The 22539-nt window shown below is 41.8% G+C and overlaps 1 protein-coding gene across 11 annotated transcripts in view; it reads left to right on the top strand.

Moving 5' to 3' along the window:
• The first annotated feature begins 4714 nt into the window (after positions 1-4714).
• LOC121002352 (sodium channel protein type 4 subunit alpha-like) overlaps positions 4715-22539 on the top strand; it is a 450413-nt gene continuing 432588 nt past the window's right edge. For 4 of the 11 annotated variants that reach the window (XM_040433806.1, XM_040433817.1, XM_040433811.1 and 1 more), the window contains exon 1: positions 4718-5687. The gene's annotated coding sequence lies outside the window, so the exon portion shown is untranslated. Of the gene's footprint in view, positions 5688-22539 lie in introns of all 11 variants that reach the window. The other 7 variants (XM_040433805.1, XM_040433807.1, XM_040433802.1 and 4 more) reach the window with 6 other exon arrangements.

Consider the following 22539-nt stretch of genomic DNA (forward strand, 5'->3'; position numbering starts at 1 on the left):
CAATCATTGAAGCTTGTTTGCTTATGAAATCTCACAATGGTTTTATTTATTTTAATAGCCAGTTTGTGAGGTGTACTACCTAAGTTTTACCACAAGAGGGAGCTGATGTCAAGCCAGGGACCATATGTTAAAAGTAGCTTGTGGAAGTTGAAGTATTTGGAGTATCTGCTGTTGTTAGAGCAGCTGTCATGTACACTGCCCGGCCAGGCTTCCCTGGTATTGAGACCTCAACGTGACCATTTAACCCACAGTGTGCAAGGAAGCAGATAGCACGGGGTTCAAACGCATAGCCTGAGTTCTTCTGCATCAGCCTTTAAAAAGTAATGTTTAAGATCCCAATATAATGAGTTGTTCCCCTGGCCTACGCCAACATACCCTAAGAACTGCAAATTATACACTGAAAGACAATGACATGATGGTCAAGCAGTTTTTTTTCTCTTGTACCCTGACCTCTGTGAAGGGAAACAAAAGGAACATATGTTCCTTTTTTTAGAAAGGACATACAATGGTGACCTTATCTGGGCCTCCAGGGGGGGGGGGGGGGGAGTCACGTCTGTGTTTTTGTAAGAAGCAACAGGTTTCTGAAAACAATTATCTTTAGGCCCGGATTAATGTCCTGTTGGAGAACACTGTAAAGGATGACTTATCATACACTGTAAAAGTTTGACATCAGGGTCGGATTTCCTGGGGAATGCCTTATGATCGCTGACTGTAGGTCACACTAATATAACAGTGCTACTTCTATTAATATAGTGACCAATAGATATCCTATTGCTGCAACTTGGGTTATGTTGTGTACCTTGTCCTGAGTCCTGACTTTTCATGTCAGAAGGTGTCAGTGTAGAAGACAGGCACCATCCTCACAATCAGGCTTTCTATGACCACAAGTTATCATGAGTTTTAAGAATATAGGTGCCCATAGAGGTGACTATAATACTGCCGACTCCCCCATAATCTTCTATACGGTGATCACCGGCTGCAATGGGCACCCACCTCTACCAGTGATTGGCTGAGCAGGTATTTACTGTGTGTAGAGACAGGACTGGGAAATAGAGACCAGTGGGGAACTAGACAGGGCCGGAATGGGGGTGGCAGGTGTTACAGCAGTGGGTGTGGAACCATGCTGTCAGCCAATCAATTTGACTTAAACCTACTCCAAAGGGCATTACCCTTGATTTTCACCTTTTAACCCTCAATTCACAGATCTGGACTTCCCAGCAGGGCAACCACCAGGTCTGGTACCTCTTGGAGTAATCTCTGTATGATTAACAGCTGACCCACAGGGGTGAGATGCAGAGAACTGAGGGGTCAGGCAAAATTGTAGGCAGGTACAGGCCGATATCAGGGCGGGCAGGGTGCATGCTAGACTGTAAACGGTCTGAGGTCAGGACAGGCAGCCAATGGTCAATACAGAGATCAGGCACAGATCAGAGACAGAATCCAGTAAATGGGCAGAAAATCAGTACACAGGCAGAAAACAGAGATTGCACACCTTCGCAAGAACTTGGCAAGCTATGGAACTTATTGCTCAGGCACCTTCCCACAGGGGAAGTTATCTTAAGTACCCCAGGGTGGTGAAGATTAGGATACGTGTACAGGCTGACCCTTTAAGAGCCAGAGGAATCTTCACACACCCTACGGCAGAGAAGGGAGAGGAGGAGGGTCCTTGTTGGCAAGCAGGTCGCAGCTTGCATGGATGGACAAAGCAAGCCCAGCGGCTGGACCAATGGTCCCCACTGATTTATAATGGCGTCTTCCCTCATTTTTCCAGTCAAATATGATGAAATGTAAGACAGAGGCAATAATAGCCTTTCGTTACAAATATAATAGAGAAGTGGTCTTCAACCTGTAGATCTTCACATGCGGCACATCTACAACGCTCAGTGTGTTGAGGGTTTTAGTTCCACAGCAGCTAGAGAGTGACATGTTAGGGCAGTAGAATTTAAAGCAATCCTCCCGTTTGTACTACAGGGTAAAATGCGGCAGTACTATCTGATTATTGCCATGATTTTGTAGGACTGTATATGGAGTCAGAAATGGGCCACTAATTCCTATGCTTACGACCGGAACTGACTGTTCACTTGAAACCGGGGGAGGACTGGCCATAGACCCTACAGGGAAACTTCCTGGTGGGCCGATGCCCAGTGAGCCACCTAAGCCTTCCTCATGGCCCCAAGCAAAAAATTGATCAGAGCACTGAGTCCATACAGGCTATGAGAACACTCCAAAGTGACAAGCAGACAATGGGCCCCTACACAGGGAAGGGGGGAGTATACTTATTTAAAATATAACTTTTAATATGGTCTGGAAAATACAAAATAATAAGACTCACTACACATGTAAACATACATACACAAATAGGACCAAATAAATGGTACCTTGCTGGTATAGACAAAAAATTCTGCTCCGCCCGTGAAGACACGAACAGTCTTACCAGACCCTTTGTAGATGATGGGCAAGGTCCTAAGGTTACAGGAGGCAGGAGACACTTGGTGTATGCCGTGCGGGAGTAAGTGCATCTGTATAGCCGGGTAGATGGAGCAATAGGACTGGTCCTATATAACCCTATCAAGGTGAAGGGGGCTATTATGCTTCTACCTATCTACATGGAGCACTCGCCTTAGAAAAGGCGACCCCGTATGGTAGCCTGTCCCTGTATTGGACCTGGACCCTGAAACTACAAATAATATACCAGTGATGCAAGAAGATAAAAATGCTTCCAATGGTCTCCCGACGTGGCACGTTTCTGTCCGTGACTCTTCAGGGGAACGACTGCAGGAAGGTGACAAATAGATAGCCACAGGTATCTGACCTGAGGCTGAGTAGACACCGGAGAAGGGAACAAGCTGTAAAAGCTTGTGCCCTGCTATCCCAGGGTGGGATGCAGTGTTGCACAGGAGGGGTAGTCCTGTGCTGGACGGTCCGGGGGATACAATAATCCCTAATAGTTAACGGCGGCTGGTTAACTACATTGTTACCCCCAACCAGAAGGGTCTCATCTATTAGGGATTATTGTATCCCCCGGACCGTCCATCACAGGACTACCCCTCCTGTGCAACACTGCATCCCACCCTGGGATAGCAGGGCACAAGCTTTTACAGCTTGTCCCCTTCTCTGGTGTCTACTCAGCCTCAGGTCAGATACCTGTGGCTATCTATTTGTCACCTTCCTGCAGTCGTTCCCCTGAAGAGTCACGGACAGAAACATGCCACGTCGGGAGACCATTGGAAGCATTTTCATCTTCTTGCATCACTGGTATATTATTTGTAGTTTCAGGGTCCAGGTCCAATACAGGGACAGGCTACCGGACGGGGTCGCTTTTTCTAAGGCGAGTGCTCCATGTAGATAGGTAGAAGCAGAATAGCCCCCTTCACCTTGATAGGGTTATATAGGACCAGTCCTATTGCTCCATCTACCCGGCTATACAGATGCACTTACTCCCGCAAGTGTCTCCTGCCTCCTGTAACCTTAGGACCTTGCCCATCATCTACAAAGGGTCTGGTAAGACTGTTCACGTCTTCATGGGCGGAGCAGAATTTTTTGTCTATACCAGCAAGGTACCATTTATTTGGTCCTATTTGTGTATGTATGTTTACATGTGTAGTGAGTCTTATTATTCTGTATTTTCCAGACCATATTAAAAGTTATATTTTAAATAAGTATACTCCCCCATTACCTGTGTAGGGGCCCATTGTCCTCATGGCCCCAAGCCAGGTAAGTAATGATGTGATGCCCCCCTCCTGACTCCTGAATTCAACTGTATTGCCATGCTGAGGCAACTGGAGTAGGAGGACAGAATGTGGAAGCTGTCTCAGGCAACCACAGAGGGGCACTTTTTGAAGAGGCATATTGTGCTGCTGGGGCAGTATTTTGTGATGCACTGTGGTATTTGGCTCTGCTGGGGTGGTATAATGTGCCACAATGTGGTACTGCTGGCCTCATCTACTTATGTTAGCCATGTGTTCTCTATGAAATTATTAATTAGGACTTCCCTGTCCCGTTGCCTATGATCCTGGTTCAGAATATGTGTCCTTGTGGTACAGAACCTAAGAAAGGTGGCAAAGTGGGCTCTTTCCCAGAGAATCAAACCATGGCAAAAAAACAAAAGAAAAAACAAACAAAAGAAAAACATCTTACTCTTATCAGTGTGAATATGTGGCATTGTGCACATATTATGGGAGCAACACTATGACAGTAATTTTTTTCTTTAAGGGTTTCTCATGATATTCTCCAAGTGATGCTTTCTGGTTGCAGTTTTCTCCTAACAGAAATTTGTTTATATGTAACTGATTTTCTCACCAAACCTGCTGAAAGAAATAATTGGCTTTGAAATACTTCAGAACTCATATGGTACCTGTACTGAACATCATATGGTCAAAAGAAATGATACCATATAGAACTCCACAGAAGTGCATATCTCAACACAATGCTATGGCATTTGTTTGTGCATGAGCCCTTATTCTGATAGCTTTGCAATGATCTGAGATGACATTGTTTGGTGTATTTATTATTTTTTTACCAGAAAAGTTCTCCTGATGACCACTAGGTGGCGACATAACTCCAGCCTTACAATGACTTCTCAATGAGTTGCTGTGGGAGGTTCAGAGCAGGGAGTGACTACAGACAGGAGAATCTTCTAGCCTGCCATCCCTCTAGTGACGAGTCCCCTGCTGTCCCTATTATAATGATTACATGGTAAAGCTTCCACCTGCGCTGGGTATTTATTACCAGGTGGAGAGGAGCTTGTGATTTCTGTCTGACAGTAAAGCACTTTGAAGCCTCCATCAGCTAGGAACACAGACTGAAGAGAACACAAGAGTTTGGCAAGACTTGAGCTTGATGTTATAAAGTTTCTTATGGTGGAATGATTATTCTGGAATGATCCAAGGGGCTGGATACCTGATGAAGGAAGAAGTCATGATGGGTCTACCAAGAAGATTGGATGCATGGCTCATTCTGTTGGGTTCTTGAAAACTTCTATGAACTACAATTACTTCTCTTGGTTTGAGGAGGTGTTATTGACTACTTCTAACCTGGACTTGAACTGACTGTAGCAAGAAACCTTGTTTTGAAGGTCATAACCAGTAACCTGAAGATGTTGAGTCCCAGTTGGTGTCCACTAGGAATCTAAAGTGCTGGGCTTCAAGAGTGTCAAAGACTTTATGGTTGGTGTTTGAACCCTTCTTTGTAATCATGCACAGGAGTCTCAGTCTTGGAGGGAATATGGAATTCCATGAAAAACTTGGATGACCAATTGGTGGTGGCTGATAAGAGAGAGAGAGAGACCTCCCAGCTCAGTAAGGGTTGAAGGCAGCTGCCGCCTGATCATTCTTAGGGAGTGGTTACCTTGAGACCAGTCCTGAGCTGCTGATCAGAGATCACACGTCCTAAAACCTCGGAGGGTTTGCAGTCACACAAGCCTAAGCAGGTAATTAATGTTCTTCTCTTCCTTCCCCTCTGGACCAACCAAAGCCTCCCTCTTACCTTCCTCATCTTTATAGATCAGCCTGGCATAGAACAGCAGCTGGAGGGCGGACTCCCCCTCATTTTGTGCCTCCCACAAAAGCAACATGAGCTGGGTCTTTAATTGGACTAAGCACCAGGGCTAGAGCAGAACAGTTTGTGGACTTTACCCCAGAATTGATCTACAGACCTAGGCAGTTCTATAGACCTCCTGGACAAGCACTGTAAGTACCTGACCCTCTTATCTGCTTCTGTAGTAGGAAAGCATTGACTTCTGGAGTCTCATCCAAGAGTCACCAACTCCTTGAGTGAATTCATTAGTGTTATTCAATACAAATTAACCCTTCACCAACAAGCCTCCGTCAACTTGCCTGAGGAGCTAGACCTGGACATGGAATACTTTGTATACCTGTCAGTGTAAAGCTGGAACTGAGGTTAACACATAGTCTAATAGAGTTATATCATGGACCTGGAAGGCATCCCAGACAGTGTGAATATGAGCAGAGAAGCTTCTCTAACATCACATTCAGCTGTAACCTTACATGGAGAAATAAATCCATTATCACATAGATTTTTTTTCTTGCTCCCTCCACAATAATTACTATTCAATTAGATTACAAGGGATGGGTGCAAAAGCCAAGCAGAAGTTCTTACCCAGCTGTACAGTAGAGAGCTCATCCTGCCCATGTGATTATGTAACTGAATTATCCTGCAAGGACTGCTGCTGGCCACCCTGGAAGTCTGCTGCTCCCTCCATACACCCATTTCATCCTGTGCCTCATGCAGGATTCGCTGGGATGTGTCATTGCTAATAGGGATGCTATTATAATCATACTGTTGGCATCCTTATAGCTGGTATCATCCTATTCTTCTACTCATTCTACTTTTATTATCAGTACTACAATTATACTACTACTATTATCATTATTGTATCGTTTTCTTACTATGACAGTTTAGTATTATAGTAGGATTCATTGGTACTAGTGAGGTTGTTCTAATCCTACTATTATGATTACTATTAACATAACTTATTCTATTATTATACTTTACAATTGTCTTTACAATAGGGTTATACTACTTTTATTATCGGCACTACTAGTATTATTCTATTGTTTTGTAGTGTCATCCACTGGGATGTGTCACTGCTACTAGTGATATTATTATAGTTATACTATCAGTGCTACTAGTACTATTATTATACTGTATTATTACCACTACTATCATGTTATTATGACTATTACTACTTTTCTAATATTGTCTATACCATTAGTATTACTACTATAACCCATATTATTATTATTGTTTCTACTTTTATAATATTATCATGATTTATAATATCGTTATTACCACTATAGCCACTATATAATAATAATAATAATAATTATTAATATTATTATTATTATTAGGCATGAATGTATTTATTCACATTTTTTCTATTAGCAATAACATTTATAACACATTTCTGTGCAGCAGGGTTAATAAATTAACGTTCCATTGTTTTCATTATGTCGTGTATTATTAGAGTGTAATAATAGTAATATTATCGATAGACGATCAAGGTGAGCGCACTCTATGTAAAGTGCCCCGGGATGTGTCAGCAATTTAAAAGAAAAAGGCAAATAAAGCATATTATAATAATGCAGCACTGATAACAGTAATAATGATGTTTGTCTGGGCTTTGATGATTGATGTAACCCATAGTCTTGTGTCAATAGCCAGCGCAGTCACTTAAGAATTCACTTAGTGGACATGGCCAGGACGTCCTATCCGACTGTATTGGGAAGAGTGCCTATTGATTATTGCTTTGCCATACAGAAAAGCGGAGACTTATCAATACAGGATCCGGTTTCCTTTTATAACATTAGTAGTAGCATTGAGGGGGGATTTGTGGATATCCACTCGTTCTTTCCATGAAGTGCAGAGTAATGTAGTATTCTCATGGGCGTTACAGATATAGCAGCCGCACGTGTAATTTAACCCTTTTAACTATGCCAGTGATGGGGTTAACCTGCAGTCCTGTGTAAATTCACAGTTGAAGGGATTGCGCAGCCATTACATATTGATGACCTATCCTCGGGATAGGTCATCAATAGCTGATCGGTGGGGGTTTGTCTCCCGGCCGCCCCCCCCCCGCCGATCAGACATTGATGATCTATCCTGAGGATAGGTTCTCATTATGTAGTGGCTGCACACTGGGTGTATATACAGGGGAAGAACATGTAGAGAACAGATATTACCTCTCCTCCTGGTTCTGGCTTTAAAAACTGCATCTAAAAACCTGAATATGTAAACCCAGCCATTGTCACCCTGAGTGCTATTACTTTATAGACTCGGCTCTGCTACATCTGTATAGACAGTGCCTAGGCCTGTCGTTACAGTATAGAGAATGTGACGCGATGGACTCAGATCTGTTCACCCGATAACGAGACGGTAACACATTATTAAATTGTATTGTGGTTCCCTGGCATGCTGGGAAATAATAATCAATGTGCGCAGGGACGAGGAGCGATGTGCGTCCCCTGATTGTAAAGCGGTGAGGAATAGAGTCTGTGCATATGAAGGGTATCACTGACATTCATAGGAAGACTCCTACTAAAAACGTATTTCTTTTCATATATTAAGACGGGACGTATAAAACTAAATCTGCGCCCAGCAAATAATTGCTTTCATTATTGCAATGGGATTTAGGTTTGGATCTGGAAAAGTGCAGGATCAGTTCAGAGATTTGGATCCGTTAGCTGGAAGTAGTATATAGTGTGCATCAACCAAATATATCCACAGGCCAAGAACAGGTGGATGGAATGTTAATTGCTGTGTGCCTCCTCCGCCCGGCCCACACCTCCCTGCAGTGGCTCCTTGTGCCTTATTTAGGATCAATCAACCCTCAGGTCATGGATTTCTGTACCTGGCCATTCTCAAGGGGCGGACATTATAGTCCCCTGGGGGCAGCAATGTGCTCTGTCCAGACACGATTTTGGCCGTAACGCACTGTGCTTTGGTTTGTGTTTTGTTAGCCCTTTTATCTTTTGTTATTCTTCATATTAAACCAATGATGCAACCTCCATTGGGAAAGGTATGAATCCATTTCAGAGTAGACTGAAGGTTCCTTTACACGAACCGATTATCATGTAAATTATTGTGAAGGCCACTTTCAGATCTACGTTTTTGATGGATCCGGCGAGGGATAGGCAAAAACGCACCCGGTCCATAATACAACTGTCTGCCTCCGTTCAGAATGGATCCAGTTGTATTATCTCTAAAATGAAGACGTGTCCGAAAAAACAGATCCGGCACCATTGACTTAGGGCTCATGCACATGAATGTATTTTCTCTCCGTGTCTGTTCCGATTTTTTTTTTTTTGCGGACAGTATGCGGAACCATTCATTTCAATGGGTCTGCAAAAAAAACTGAAGTTACTCCGTGTTCATTCTGTTTCCGTATGTCCGTTCCGCAAAAAAAAAAATAGAACACGTCCTATTATTGTCTGCATTATGGACAAGGATGGGACTGATCTATTAGGGGTCGTATTTTTTGTGGATCTGTGTGCATACGGTCTTGTGCGTGAGCCCTCACATTGTGTTTCATGCTGGATCCGTCTTGATCAGTATCCCATGACGCACACAAAAACGCCGCTTTCAGCGGTTTTGTGTCCAGCGTGGAAGCGCAACAAACCGGAATGAATGCATTCTGGTGCACAGCGTTCCGGTTTGTTCAGTTTTGTCCCCATTGATAATGAATGGGGACAAAACTGAAACGCAGATGTGAAAGTGATCAAGCAGTGTAAAAGCAATGAACGACAATCAGTAGATTTCTCGTTGGTTCGATCATTTGTGTGGACACAAAAATCATCATTGGACGTTAACGATTTCATACGTGTAAACAGGAATCGTTCACTGCACACCACTCAAATTTCGCTTTGTGTAAATGCAACAGTCTGCTTTACAAAGGATGGAGTAGGCGATCAAAATTATGATTTTGTGAACGATAAGGGTTCTTTCACACGAGCGGATGCCGTGCGTGGGAATCCACAGCGTGAAAGAGAGCCAAGCCCCGCTCTGCACAGCAGAGACACTGAGCATTAGGCCACTTTCACACGGGCGTTGCGGGAAAATGTGCGTGTGCGTTGCGGGAACACCCGCGATTTTTCCGCGCAAGTGCAAAACATTGTAATGCGTTTTGCACTCGAGTGAGAAAAATCGCGCATGTTTGGTACCCAAACCCGAACTTCTTCACAGAAGTTCGGGCTTGGGATCGGTGTTCTGTAGATTGTATTATTTTCCCTTATAACATGGTTATAAGGGAAAATAATAGCATTCTGAATACAGAATGCATAGTAAAACAGCTCTGGAGAGGTTAAAAAAAATAAAAAAATTTTTTAACTCGCCTTAATCCACTTGATCGCGGCCCGGCATCTCCGTCTGTCTCCTTTGTTGAACAGGACCTGTGGTGAGCATTTATTACAGGAACAGGACCTTTGATGACGTCACTCCGGTCATCACATGATCCATCACCATGGTAAAAGATCATGTGACGTACCATGTGATGACCGGAGTAACGTCATCAAAGGTCCTGTTCCTGTAATAAATGCTCACCACAGGTCCTATTCAACAAAGGAGACAGAAGGAGATGCCGGCCTGCGCGATCAAGTGGACTAAGGTGAGTTAAATTATTATTATTATTTTTCTAACCCCTCCAGCGCTATTTTACTATGCATTCTGTATCATTAATAATGATCGGGTCTCCATCCCGATCGTCTCCTAGCAACCGTGCGTGAAAATTGCACCGCATCCGCACTTGCTTGCGGATGCTTGCGATTTTCACGCAACCCCATTCACTTCTATGGGGCCTGCGTTGCGTGAAAAACGCCGAATATAGAGCATGCTGCGATTTTCACGCAACACACAAGTGATGCGTGAAAATCACCGCTCATGTGAACAGCCCCATAGAAATGAATGGGTCGGTATTTAGTGCGGGTGCAATGCGTTCACCTCACGCATCGCATCCGCGCGGAATACTCGCCCGTGTGAAAGGGGCCTTAACATGATTGATAATGCTCCGTGCCTCTCTGTGATCTTTTTACTACAAAATCACAGGGAGATAAAGTTGTCACCGTGATTTTATAGTAAAAAGATCACAGAGAGGCACGGAGCATTATCAGTCATGCGCAGAGCGAGGCTTGGCTGTCTTTCACACAGTGGATGCCACTCGCGACATCCGCTCATGTGAAAGAGCCCTATTTGTTAGGCTGGGTCTCACAGGCAGGCTGTCAGCATACAAGCTGACATGCAAAATGTATTACAATACAGGTTATATTGTAATGCATTGCAGAGGCGATCAGACCCCAGAAGTTGAAGTCCCAGTGGGGCAAAAAAAAAAAGTGTTTTTCGTAATAAAAAAAATGAAGTTTCAAGTGAAAAATAAAATAATAAAACACAAAATTGTAAATGAAAAATAGAAAAAATAAATAAAACCAGACATATTAGGTATTGCCGTGTTCTAAAACAATCATTTTTTTGTCACCTTACATCCCAAAAAGTGCAACACCGAGCGATCAAAAAGGCGTATGCCCCACAAAATCGTACCAATCAAACCGTCACATCATCCTTCAAAAAATGAGCCCCTATATAAAACAATCGGGCAAAAAATAAAAAAACTATGGCTCTCAGAGTATGGAGACACTAAAACATGATTTTTTTTTGTTTAAAAAATGCATTTATTGTGTAAAACTCAGAGTGGGTTCACACTAGCGTTAGGGATTCTTTTATGGCTTTCCGTTGTAACATGGTTATAACAAAATCCATAAGACAGAAGGATGGATCCGTTCTTCTGCCCATAGACTTGTATTATGACGGAATGCAAAACGGAAGCCTTTAAAAGGCATTCCGTTTGGTTTCCGTCCTAATAGAAGTCTATGGGAAAGCATAACGGATCCGTCTGGGTCCCGTTATGCAAGATGGAAAACAAAGTCCTGTCGACAGGACTGTCTGGGTCCCGTTATGCTTTCCCATAGACTTCTATTAGGATGAAAAGCAAACGGAATGCCTTTTTTAAAGGCTTCCATTTAGCATTCTGTCTGGGCATTCCGTTATTTTCCGTTATAACCATGTCATAACGGAAAGCCATAACATAATCCCTAACGCTAGTGTGAACCCACTCTTAAATAAATAAAAAATAATATACATATTAGGTATTGCTGCGTCCGTAAGAACCTGCTGTATAAAATATCACATGACCTAACCCCTCAGGTGAACACCCTAAAAATAAAAAATAAAAACGGTGTCAAAAAAGCAATTTTTTGTCACCTTGCATAACAACAAGTGCAATACCAAGTGATCAAAATTTATATGTCAGATTTGCAAAAAATGGCCTGGTCCTTAAGGTGAAAAATGGCAGGGTCCTGAAGGGGTTAAGAGGCATTCCGTTTTGATTCGTCATAATAGAAGTCTATGGGAATCATAACGAATCCGTCTGGTTCCCGTTATGCAAGACGGAGAAAACAAAGTCCTGTCGACAGATGCATAATGGAAACCAGATGGATCCGTTATGATTGCCCATTAGGACGGAAAGCAAAACGGAATGCCTTTTAAAGTCTTTGGGCAGCATAACGGATCCGTCCTGGTTTCCATTATGCAGGACTGGACTCCTGCATAATGGAAACCAGGACGGATCCGTTATGCTGCCCATAGACTTGTATTATGAAGGATCAAAACGGAATGCTTCTTAAAGGCTTCAGTTTTGACTTCCGTCTTATGGATTTCGTTATTTTCCGTTATAACCATGTTAGAACAGAAAACAAAAACGGAATCCATAACGGTGATGTGAACCCGGCCTAAGCCTGGTCAGATTCTTGGAATGGTCTCCAGGTTGGTTGCAGGTTCTACCTAGGAGTGCAGGTAAGGCTACATACAGCATTGTCTTTAGTATGTAGTTTATATGGCCTAAGATATTAAATGCAGGGATTAGAGGATTTGACTCCTATGGCTTCTACATACTTTATACTAAGGGCATTACACAAAGAAATTAAAAATAAAACACTGTGTTTTTAATGGGAAAACCCCTTTAACACAGGATAATGATTAAATTGGGGTCATCTGACCAGTGGGACTCCTCCAGATTACTCCTTACAACTCCTCTATTGGGTCCCTTGATCTAGGGATCAGTGGGGGTCCCAATATATCATTTATCACCGATCGAATGCATTTCCTGTGCATAGGTGATAAATGTTAATGGATGCTGTACCCCTCTAAAAAAATGGCTGCTAGTTACAATTATAGTATAGTTTACAAGCTTTCACCCCCAAATTGGGAATGTCTTAATTTTTTTTTTTTTTTTTTAATTTTCTATGTCCCTATCCTATCTATATTTTAAAAAATAATCCTAAAATGTTGCAGTTTTCAGACTGGTCACTAAGCCAAAAATATTTCAAGACTTCCAGTTCTTTCAAACAGCCACATGGGCCATTGACAGGAGCTGACCTCATTGGCTTCTATGAGAGATTTTTTTAGGCATGCTCTGTGACATGTGCAGAGACATAGGAGGAAGTAGATTAGCTGTGATATCACCTATTTGAATGGTGGATCCTGTGTTCTCTATATATAGGTGATATCTGTCATTGTAATCCTGCCTCTAATGATAATGTGATGGCTACTGAAAAAGTAAGTGTCAACATATTATTGGTCCTAGTGCTTATTGTGAAAACTGAAGGGTTTTAGATATTTTAAGCTAAAAAAAATAACATGTTTAACATGCAAATGCGATTTAACCAATAAATCCTTTTCTAATAACTTATTCCCCTAAAGAGCTACATTCCCTTTAAGGGAGCTGTTTGGCATGGACAGATGCACCCATTATTATTACCTAACTAGGTTATCATATAGGTGGTATAAAACTGTCAGGATGATGATGAAACAATTCATTAAGAATGTCTCCTAAAATTAATGCAAAAATGCAAAACTTTGAATTATAGGTGTGGTTGATATAGATGGCTGTAATGTTGGTGCATTTTAGCATGGTATTACAGCTGCCACATCTAGAACTCCTGCAGTTCAGCTATATTGAACTTAGGTCTTTGGTGATCTAAGTTCAGTTCAGTTGAATTGCAGGAGGACCAGGTGTGGCGGTAACTCTAATCCGTGGGATGTCAATATGAAAGATAGCTGCTAGGCCAGGACAGGAATCAGGGAGCAGGTCACCTCCTATCACATCCCTAATTCTGACCCTGTCTCCTAGCCGTATGAGCCGACCCTGATGGTAGGAGGGCTCATACTCAGGAACCTAAGATCGCTACTAGCCCTCAGGGTGGCCCTGGACTAAGAGCAGAGTAAGACGACCTGTTCCTCCACATCACGGACGAACAGGAGTCTCAGTGGCCAGGCTTCAAGGAAAGGGGCACATGTACAGCATATGACAATGGCAGGTGAGTAAACTAGTATTACACGTACCTGCCACAGACACACAGCCTGGAACCCATGCACGAGAGCTGCTGTCCACAAGAACACAAACGGACACAGCCCACACCACACATCACACAGGAACCCAGGACCATAAGCTGCAATAAAGATAAAGACACCACTAGACATATAACAATACAAGAAGAATAATGTCTAACATAACTTATGACCACAAGGGTGGCCCTCACTGGCAGATGGTATATAACCAGGAGGATGACTCCAGCAAACACCATGGCTGAAGTACCCCTCAGAGTCGGGCATCCAGCAGGAGCTAAATAGCCCAAGTAGCCACACCTACACACACACACACCCAGTGTTCACACACTAAGAAGGGAGTTAACCCTTCCTACACCAGGCAAGGGAAGAAAGCCACTTAAAGGGGAAGTGTACAATCAACTATCACACTGCAGCTGTTACCGCAGGCAACGACATGCGTGGCAACCATGTCCTGGGAAATAGCCAGAAGGCCGAGACACTGCCACCACATGTACACAACACCACACGTTGCCACGGGCAGCCACAAGTGAAGGGAAGTGTCACAGTGCACACATACATAAACCTCGTGCACACCAGACAGAGAAAGTGCACACATATACACACACATAGCCAAAGGCAACCGCACGCATCAACAGTGAGACGCCTAGCAACCAGCTCAGGCTGCTACGCTGCCAACAAACACCTGTTGTCCGCGGCAACCGCACTTGAGGAAAACTACTAACAGCCCCCAGCTGCGGTTGACAAAACACCCAGACCGCGGGCCACTGCATGCGGCTCCCAAGGAGTCACGACCATGCACATGGGCGTGACAATAATTTACTGTAGATCTTAAAACGCGCCGGTTACAGCCATCTGAATAAGGACTTAGATGTAAAATGCTATTAGACAAAGTTCTGGTACTGAATAAATACCAAATCATTCTTATTCCCAGGAAACTATGCTAACAGAGGTGTCTTTCAACCCTCTGAGATACCAGCGCCTGGGTGTGTCTATAATCCCCCACCCCCAATATGTGAAAGATTTACAGTATAATTGCAGTGTTTGGCCAAGAAGACTCCTGTGCTAATTAATACCCTTAGCAGAATTCTAATTATTTCCTTGGAATCTTAAGTATTCCTTGTTTAATGAGGGCTGGCCAAAACCATTCAGTGGCACATTGAGGAATACCCAGACACTGACAAGTAGCCAAAAATTCACTTAAGGATAAGAAGAGTTAACAAATTAGCATTTTTTGCTTTTTGTCTCTAGCGTTGGGTATTCGAAGGATTGAAGCCTTATATATGGTGTTTAATTGTCCGCTACCCACATCCGTATGTCCGTTCCGTGCTGTCTGCAAAAATATAGAACATGTCCTATTCTTGTCTGCATTACGGAAAAGGACAGGACTGTTCTATTATGGGCTGAACGCTCCGGAACACACACACCCAGTATCTGTGTTTTGCAGCTCCACAAAAAGTTTTTATCAAGCTTTTTCTAGTGGATTTTTCCCCAAATAACACCTTTGTATGTTGTAAAGCATAATAAGAAGCCCTTTGAAATGCCATGAAAAACGCCAACAGAGAACATTCTAATTTTTGGAAAAAAGTAAAGCGACCGCGAAACACGTGTTGGGATCCAGGACTGTCTTGGTCTGTATTTATCTTGACTGCATTTATCCCCCCTATGTCATTTTATCAAATAGCTGTGGCACTTTGCATTTTATATATATATTGACTGTGGCTGTAATTTATTACCCTCTTTTTTACAGCTTGGGAGTTTTTATTGCTAGTTATATGCATTATAATGTGACAGACCTGTGGATATGTATCCTGTGTGATTAAAGCTGCTAATGTATACGGATTTCTATGTTTTATACAAGTGTATGTTTAATAAAAAATGTTGTGATTCTATATTACATGCTGTTCTGAGTCTAGTTTCGGGTTAATAACATATGAGATAGACTCATTACATGCAAAGCGAGATATTTCAAGTCTTTATTTTGTATAATTTGGATGATTATGGCTTACAGCTTATGAAACCCCAAAGTCACAATCTCAGGTCCCCTTTGCTCAGGGAATATGGACTAATTAGCTGACTAGAGTGTGACACTTTCAGCCTAGAATATTGAACCTTTTCACAATATTCAAATTTTAAGTTGCATTACTGAAATAAATGAACTTTTCCACGATATTCTAATTTTTGGAGTTTCACCTGTATAACAGCGGGACCACCAAACAAGTTAAGGATTCTCCAGGATTTGAAAAATATGGTTGTTTCATTACAGTTATAGTATGAAATGCAACCCACAGATATGTGTGGCGCTGTTTCAGGAAGGAAGCAGCATGTATAATCCTGAACAATCCTTTTTATACCGCTGTACAAAACTAGTTATCAGCCTTTGGGCTCATCCACACGACCCTTGTTGTCTGTTTTTCACCGATCCGTTGTTCTGTATCTGAGGGTTTCTTCTCTCTGATTTAAGTCCTCTTCCGTTCCGTTATTGCACAAAACATATCCGTATGGTTTCCGTATTTGATCAGTTTTTTGCAGATCGGAAACGGAAACAGTAATTTATTAATCACCAAACACATGAGCAATATGGGCTGGGCATAGAATTTCTACAGTATGGATCCGCAAAATACGGACGACATATGGATGTGTTCCGTGTGCGTTGCGTATTTTTTGCGGACCCGTTGACTTGAATGGGACCTCGGACTGTGATTTGCGGACAATAATTGGACATGCACTACTTTTTTGCGGAACGGCCATGCGGACAAACGGAAACAGAATGCACACGGAGTAACTTCTGTATTTTCTACAGCCCCATTGAAGTGAATGGTTCAGTTTACGGTCCGCAAAAAAAACGGAACAGAAGCGGAAAGAAAATACGTTCGTGTGCATGAGCCCTTTGTCTGATTTATTTTGCAATGTCAGATTTCCAGGAAGTTCACACACTTTGAAGGATCTGAGATATATCCATACATAGATATATCTGAGATTCTTCCTGCTATTGAATACAAGTTCATTTTCTTGGCACAGCCACATAACATGGGTAATGACTTGGACAGACCAGAGTGTGTTTGAATGATTTTGATAGTTTAATAGGGTGTTTTAGTATATCTGATTCATTTTATTGTTGAGATCATCACAGTAAGCGTGGCCAAACATCTCCTTGACCATTGTGTTTCCATGTTATTTAAGACCACAAAATGTGACTGAAGGTTCATATTGGAAACAACAGAACAAAGAGAGTTATGTGACGGTAGCGGTCCTCCTCTCATTAGCTCAGTGGCTTAATAATCTCTATTGTAATCTGAGTGTACCTTAAATAGGTTAAAACATAATTTTTACTTCTAACAATTAAGATAAATCTGAAGGTAATTGTTTAAAATAATAGTAGTGAGGGTAGGCCACTGCCTCAGATTGCCGCAATACATAGCGCTCCCCGAAGAGCCATTGCTATATGGCGAAACGCGTCGGAGACGTTATCTAGGTAGCATTAGTGAGGGGTTAATAGACTAGGCCCAAGGTTCCTGAGGCTGGAGGTCGCCGTTTTCAGGGCGAGTGCTCCAACTACAGCCACGCCAGCTCTTCCTGAATCTAGACCAGATTTCCTTAAGGACAGTAGACTGAGACTGCAGAAACATTTAGGAGACACTTGACATTTTTGATCATTAGGGCGACCCAGCCATCTGAACCACTATAAAGGGACCGAGCTACAAATTCCTACCCCCACTACTATTATTTTAAACAATTACCTTCAGATTTCTCTTAATTGTTAGACGTAAAAGTTATGCTTTAACCTATTTAAGGTACACTCAGATTACAATAGTAAAGGGTCATATTGATGGCAGCTCAGTGTTACATGGGCCTTGGTTTCAGGGCTCTTGACTTAGCGTAAAGTCTAATATATTAAAAATATATATTTTTAAATATCTTGATATTTTTGTTGAAACTTTGAACATTTTTAATTGTGAGCACCATTATATTCCAAAGCCAATCTAATATCTGGAGATCTAAAAATCTGGCATGACCTCATTTTACCCCACTCCCACTCACCCCATTTCATGCTATAAGGAAGATGAGGCGTGGTCCTTTCATTATAGAGCCGACCCTGTGCTTGCCTGTGACATGGAGAAAATAACGTACAGTACTCAATATCATTTCCTGTCCTTGACTAACCATATAGCAGTTTTGCATAGTCAACAAAATGTATTTTGACTCCTTTCACCTACAATCATTTTAGTCAGGGAAGGAAAACTATTGATGACCCCAGTGCTACCTGCATGTTACAAACACAAAATCCCCATTTGTACAACTGCCCTTTCAAGGAGAGATCTGGTTCATACAGCCTTAGCTACTTGTCCCAATATATGTCCTTCCACTCTGCTAGAAGTGGAACTTTGAAGTGGAAGACCTATCCAGGTGATGAACATTTGGATTTTGGCTCTGCATGAAACCTACTCATGAAATATTTGCAGTGTATGTTTAACCCACTGCCCAAAAAATATACACAAAAATTTCCTAATGGTGGGCAAGAACTTAATTTCTAACCCCAGGCAGTGGAGCCTTCAACAAAAGGATGGTCCAGCATGTCCTCACCTTTCTGGCTTAACGTATAATGATCATGTGAAACACCTATCTTAGCTTAGAGTATAGGAAGTTTACAATAAGATCAGGAATTCAACCCATGAATTAGGCTTATGAATTCTCTCCAAAAGTCTGCCTCTTTGAGAAGACCACCTTTTTATCCAAACCACAAACCAGATGATAGATTCTGCTTCCATTATATACTGTGCATACAGGCAGTTGATCACTGTACTAGATGACCATAATCCAATGCAATTTCAGTAGGTTTTACCGTATCTTCTGCATTTATTATGCAGAATTTGTTTCTCCTGAAGGTTAAATTTCCTGCTTCAAGGACCTATCTAAGGTGTTTTACTTTGACCCATAAGATATTTTTCAGTGTGTAATTATATTAATAAAACCTGAGTTATAGCCATCATACTTACAAGATCTGATCCTGAATAGGTCTGAGACTACATTTTGAGGGCAGATTTGAGTTGTTCTTTTGTCCAGTATTTTGTTGCGGGTCATTGATGACATGAATGGTTCTTTCATATGCAGATTCACACCCTGTGGCTAAGAAATGTCTCGTCAGGTGTCCATTACCTAGCCTCTACATGTCTCTACATTTCATTGCCATCACTGGACTCCTGGACATGCTTTCACAGGTTTCGGTGGACTGTAGAAAATGTGCATTAAGTGACTGTTATGACTTAGAAACATAGAAGACTGATGGAAAAAAAAGACCACCTGGCCCATCTAGTCTGCCCTTATATCATTTCCTTGTTTTCTTTTCTTTTTATCTTAGGATAGATGTGTGTTTATCCCAAGCATGTTTAAATTCACTTACTGTAGATTTCCAAACCACATCTGCTGGACGTTTGTTCCAAGCTTCAACTACTCTTTCAGGAAAATAATATTTCCTGACGTTGCACCTGATCTTACCCCCAGCTAATTTCAGATTGTGGCCCCATGTTCTTTTGTTTAGCTTCTTATTAAGAACACTTCCTTCCTGAATCTTATTTAAACCTTTAACATAATTAAAGTTTTTGATCATGCCTCCCATCTTATCTTCTTTCCTCAAGGCTATACAGATTAAGTTCTTAAAGTCTATCCTGTTATGTTTTATGCTTAAGACCCTCCACCATTTCTGTACCCCTTCCATTTATTTTTATCTTTTTGTAGGTGGGGGTCTCCAGAACTGGACACAGTATTCCAGATGTGGTCTCACTAATGCTCTATACAGCAGGATCACCACCTCTCTCTTCCTATTGGTTATACCTCTAGCTATGCATCCAAGCATCCTACTTGCTTTCCCTGCTGCCTGTCCACATTGTGCACTCATGACTTAATTAAACAACTAAATAACAATGTACAGGTGAAACTCGAAAATATCGTGCAAAAGTAAATTTATTTCAGTAATGCAACTTAAAATTAGAATATTGTAAAAAGTTCCAATATTCTAGGCTCAAAGTGTCACACTCTAGTCAGCTAATTAATCCATATCCCCTGAGCAAAGGGGACCTGAGATTGTGACTTTGGGGTTTCATAAGCTGTAAGCCAAATTATAACAAATAAAGGCCTGAAATATCTCGCTTTGCATGTAATCAGTCTTTCTCATATGTTAGTTTCACCTTTTAAGTTGCATTACTGAAATAAAAGAACTTTGCACAATATTCAAATTTTTTTAGTTTTACCTGTACATATCAATCGTTTAGAGTTAGTTCTAGTTTTGTCTTCGGGAAATAAACTATTACCAAGGGACCATGAAGAATATTAACAAATTCAGCTTAACTTTCCTTTCAAATGTTAACAAAATGCAAAAAAATAAAATAAAAAAAAATCAACCTACTGCAGAAGAAAATTTTACTACGACATGAGTATAATTTGTGTCTACCATACCATCTTGGTCAATCTTGTCCCTATATTTTAAATTCAGAATAGAATCAGAGGGATACAAGACTTAGGCTCCGTCCACATTTCCGTTTTTCACCGACGTGTGCTGTCCGCATTTTCCACTGACATTGATTTAAATGTGACTGTTCACACTTCAGTATTTTCTTTACTGACCATGGGTCAGTATAAAAATCACAGAGACATGAACTACTTTGATCCGTGATGCGGACCAAGCACTCCCATGTAAGTCTATGGGTCTGTGAAAATCACGGACACAACACGGATGGCATCCGTGATGTGTCCGTTTTTTTACTGAAGACTTTTAGGAGATTCTTTTGAAATTAATTTTCAGCTGAGCAACATCAGTAAATTACGGATCACACACAGATGGTAAAAAAGGATGCACGGGCCAACCACGGATCCTTCACGGACATCTTCACGGATAAAACGATTCCCCTTTTTTTTAGTGGACGTGTCATTGACACGGAAATGTGGACGAGGCCAAGTATAGTCCCATGCTACTTATGCTTTGGAATATGCTGTAGTATAGCATATACATACCTCCCAACCGTCCCAGATCTGGCGGGACATTCCCAGATTTTTGTGGCTGTCCCACGGTCCCGGAATGGCTGAGGTATGTCCCGCACTCATCTGTCTTTGTGTTACATTGTGCTGCTGGTCTGTTTGGGAGGAACCTGGAATCAGCCTCTGTGCACCTTCTTCACAGACCAGCAGCACGATGTATGACAGTACAACCCGCTGCTGCTCCGGAATGTGCCGCAATCTGCGACTTTTCTCCGCTCACGCTTGTTTTAGGCGTAGAAAATGGTTTAAATCTAGATTTAGGATTGGCGGTGAATCCACTGAAGTGTTGTAGAGGATGGCGCCTCTACTTAACTTTGGCGGATGCACTGCCAGCACAAGGGGTCTAAAACAATGGTCTTAATAAATGACCCCCTATGACTCTGTTCCTCAGCTATATGTATATAATCAATTGGATAGCCACCTTATATGAAAAACTTTAGAGCCACAAACCTATTGTGATCCTAGATCCTGAGGCGTCTCACCATATGATAAAAGTAATATTTTAGGTTTGACATATTCAGCGAGTGGCAGTATTTTGAGCTGGTTTAAAAAAAGAAAAAATTCACCCGAACAACCTATTTAAGCTTTACTTACAATAAACATTTGGAACAATAGTTGAGATGTCTACGGAGCATCCGTAAAAGATTTTTTTATGCATGTATTTCTCACATATGGTGGTGTAATTACTGTGCTAAGTCAGTAGAACGCGCAGAACATGAATTACTTCCAGTATAAGTATGTATGTCATGTAATGTGCATTCCGGAGCACTGACAGGGACTTTAGACCTTCACACGACTTTAAGGTGCTAAGTATACACTCACCGTATTGTGTTTATCATTTTTATGGTCAGTTTCATGGTTACCTCATTTTTTATGATTTTATTTTATTTTGAACTTTTTATTTTTGCTATTTATACTGTTTTCCAGTGCATTTCTTTTTTAGATGTTCTTCAAAGTGTTTTCAGTGATTGACACACAGAAATCTGTGTGTCTGTCGCTTCTTTATGCTGCCATATTATTTTTATGGCATTATCTCTGTAGGAATAAAAAAAGATGCATGTGACAATAAAAATCAAAAATGATAAATTAATGGTAAAAAACGCATGCCATTTTTTCCTCCCCAAAAAACAAGCAAACCTATGAATGAAGCAAACCTAAGTGTATTCCTGCCTTGCACTAGAATTATCTGTTTGAGATGGGCTTTTAAAAGTTTTAGTTAAAATGGGTTTCCTTTACATAAATGTTTGTTCAGAACCGTAATTCTTTATTCTTAGGCCACATTCACACATGGCATAAAACTTCCACTGCGGCATGAAAATCTCAAAAACATTGTTAACGTGTGGGCAGCCAATAGCAGGCTGCAACGGGAACGAGCCTCCCTAGCGTCACCCGCTGACACCTCAACCCACGGACGCTGGATGTTTCCATCCACGCGACGGGGACATGCCCCAGTAGCCGTGTGGGCTTCAGAAGCGTCGCGGGTGCCAAGGAGCGAGGTAAGTACAACCTCTGTGAGGGGCCCGGGCATATCAAGGGGGGGGGCATTTTAAGGGTTGGATGTTTCTGTGAATATCAACAGGAGCTGAGTCTGCTAGTCGC

This window comes from Bufo bufo, chromosome 5, assembly GCF_905171765.1.
Source record: "Bufo bufo chromosome 5, aBufBuf1.1, whole genome shotgun sequence".
Taxonomy (NCBI): Eukaryota; Metazoa; Chordata; class Amphibia; order Anura; family Bufonidae; genus Bufo; species Bufo bufo.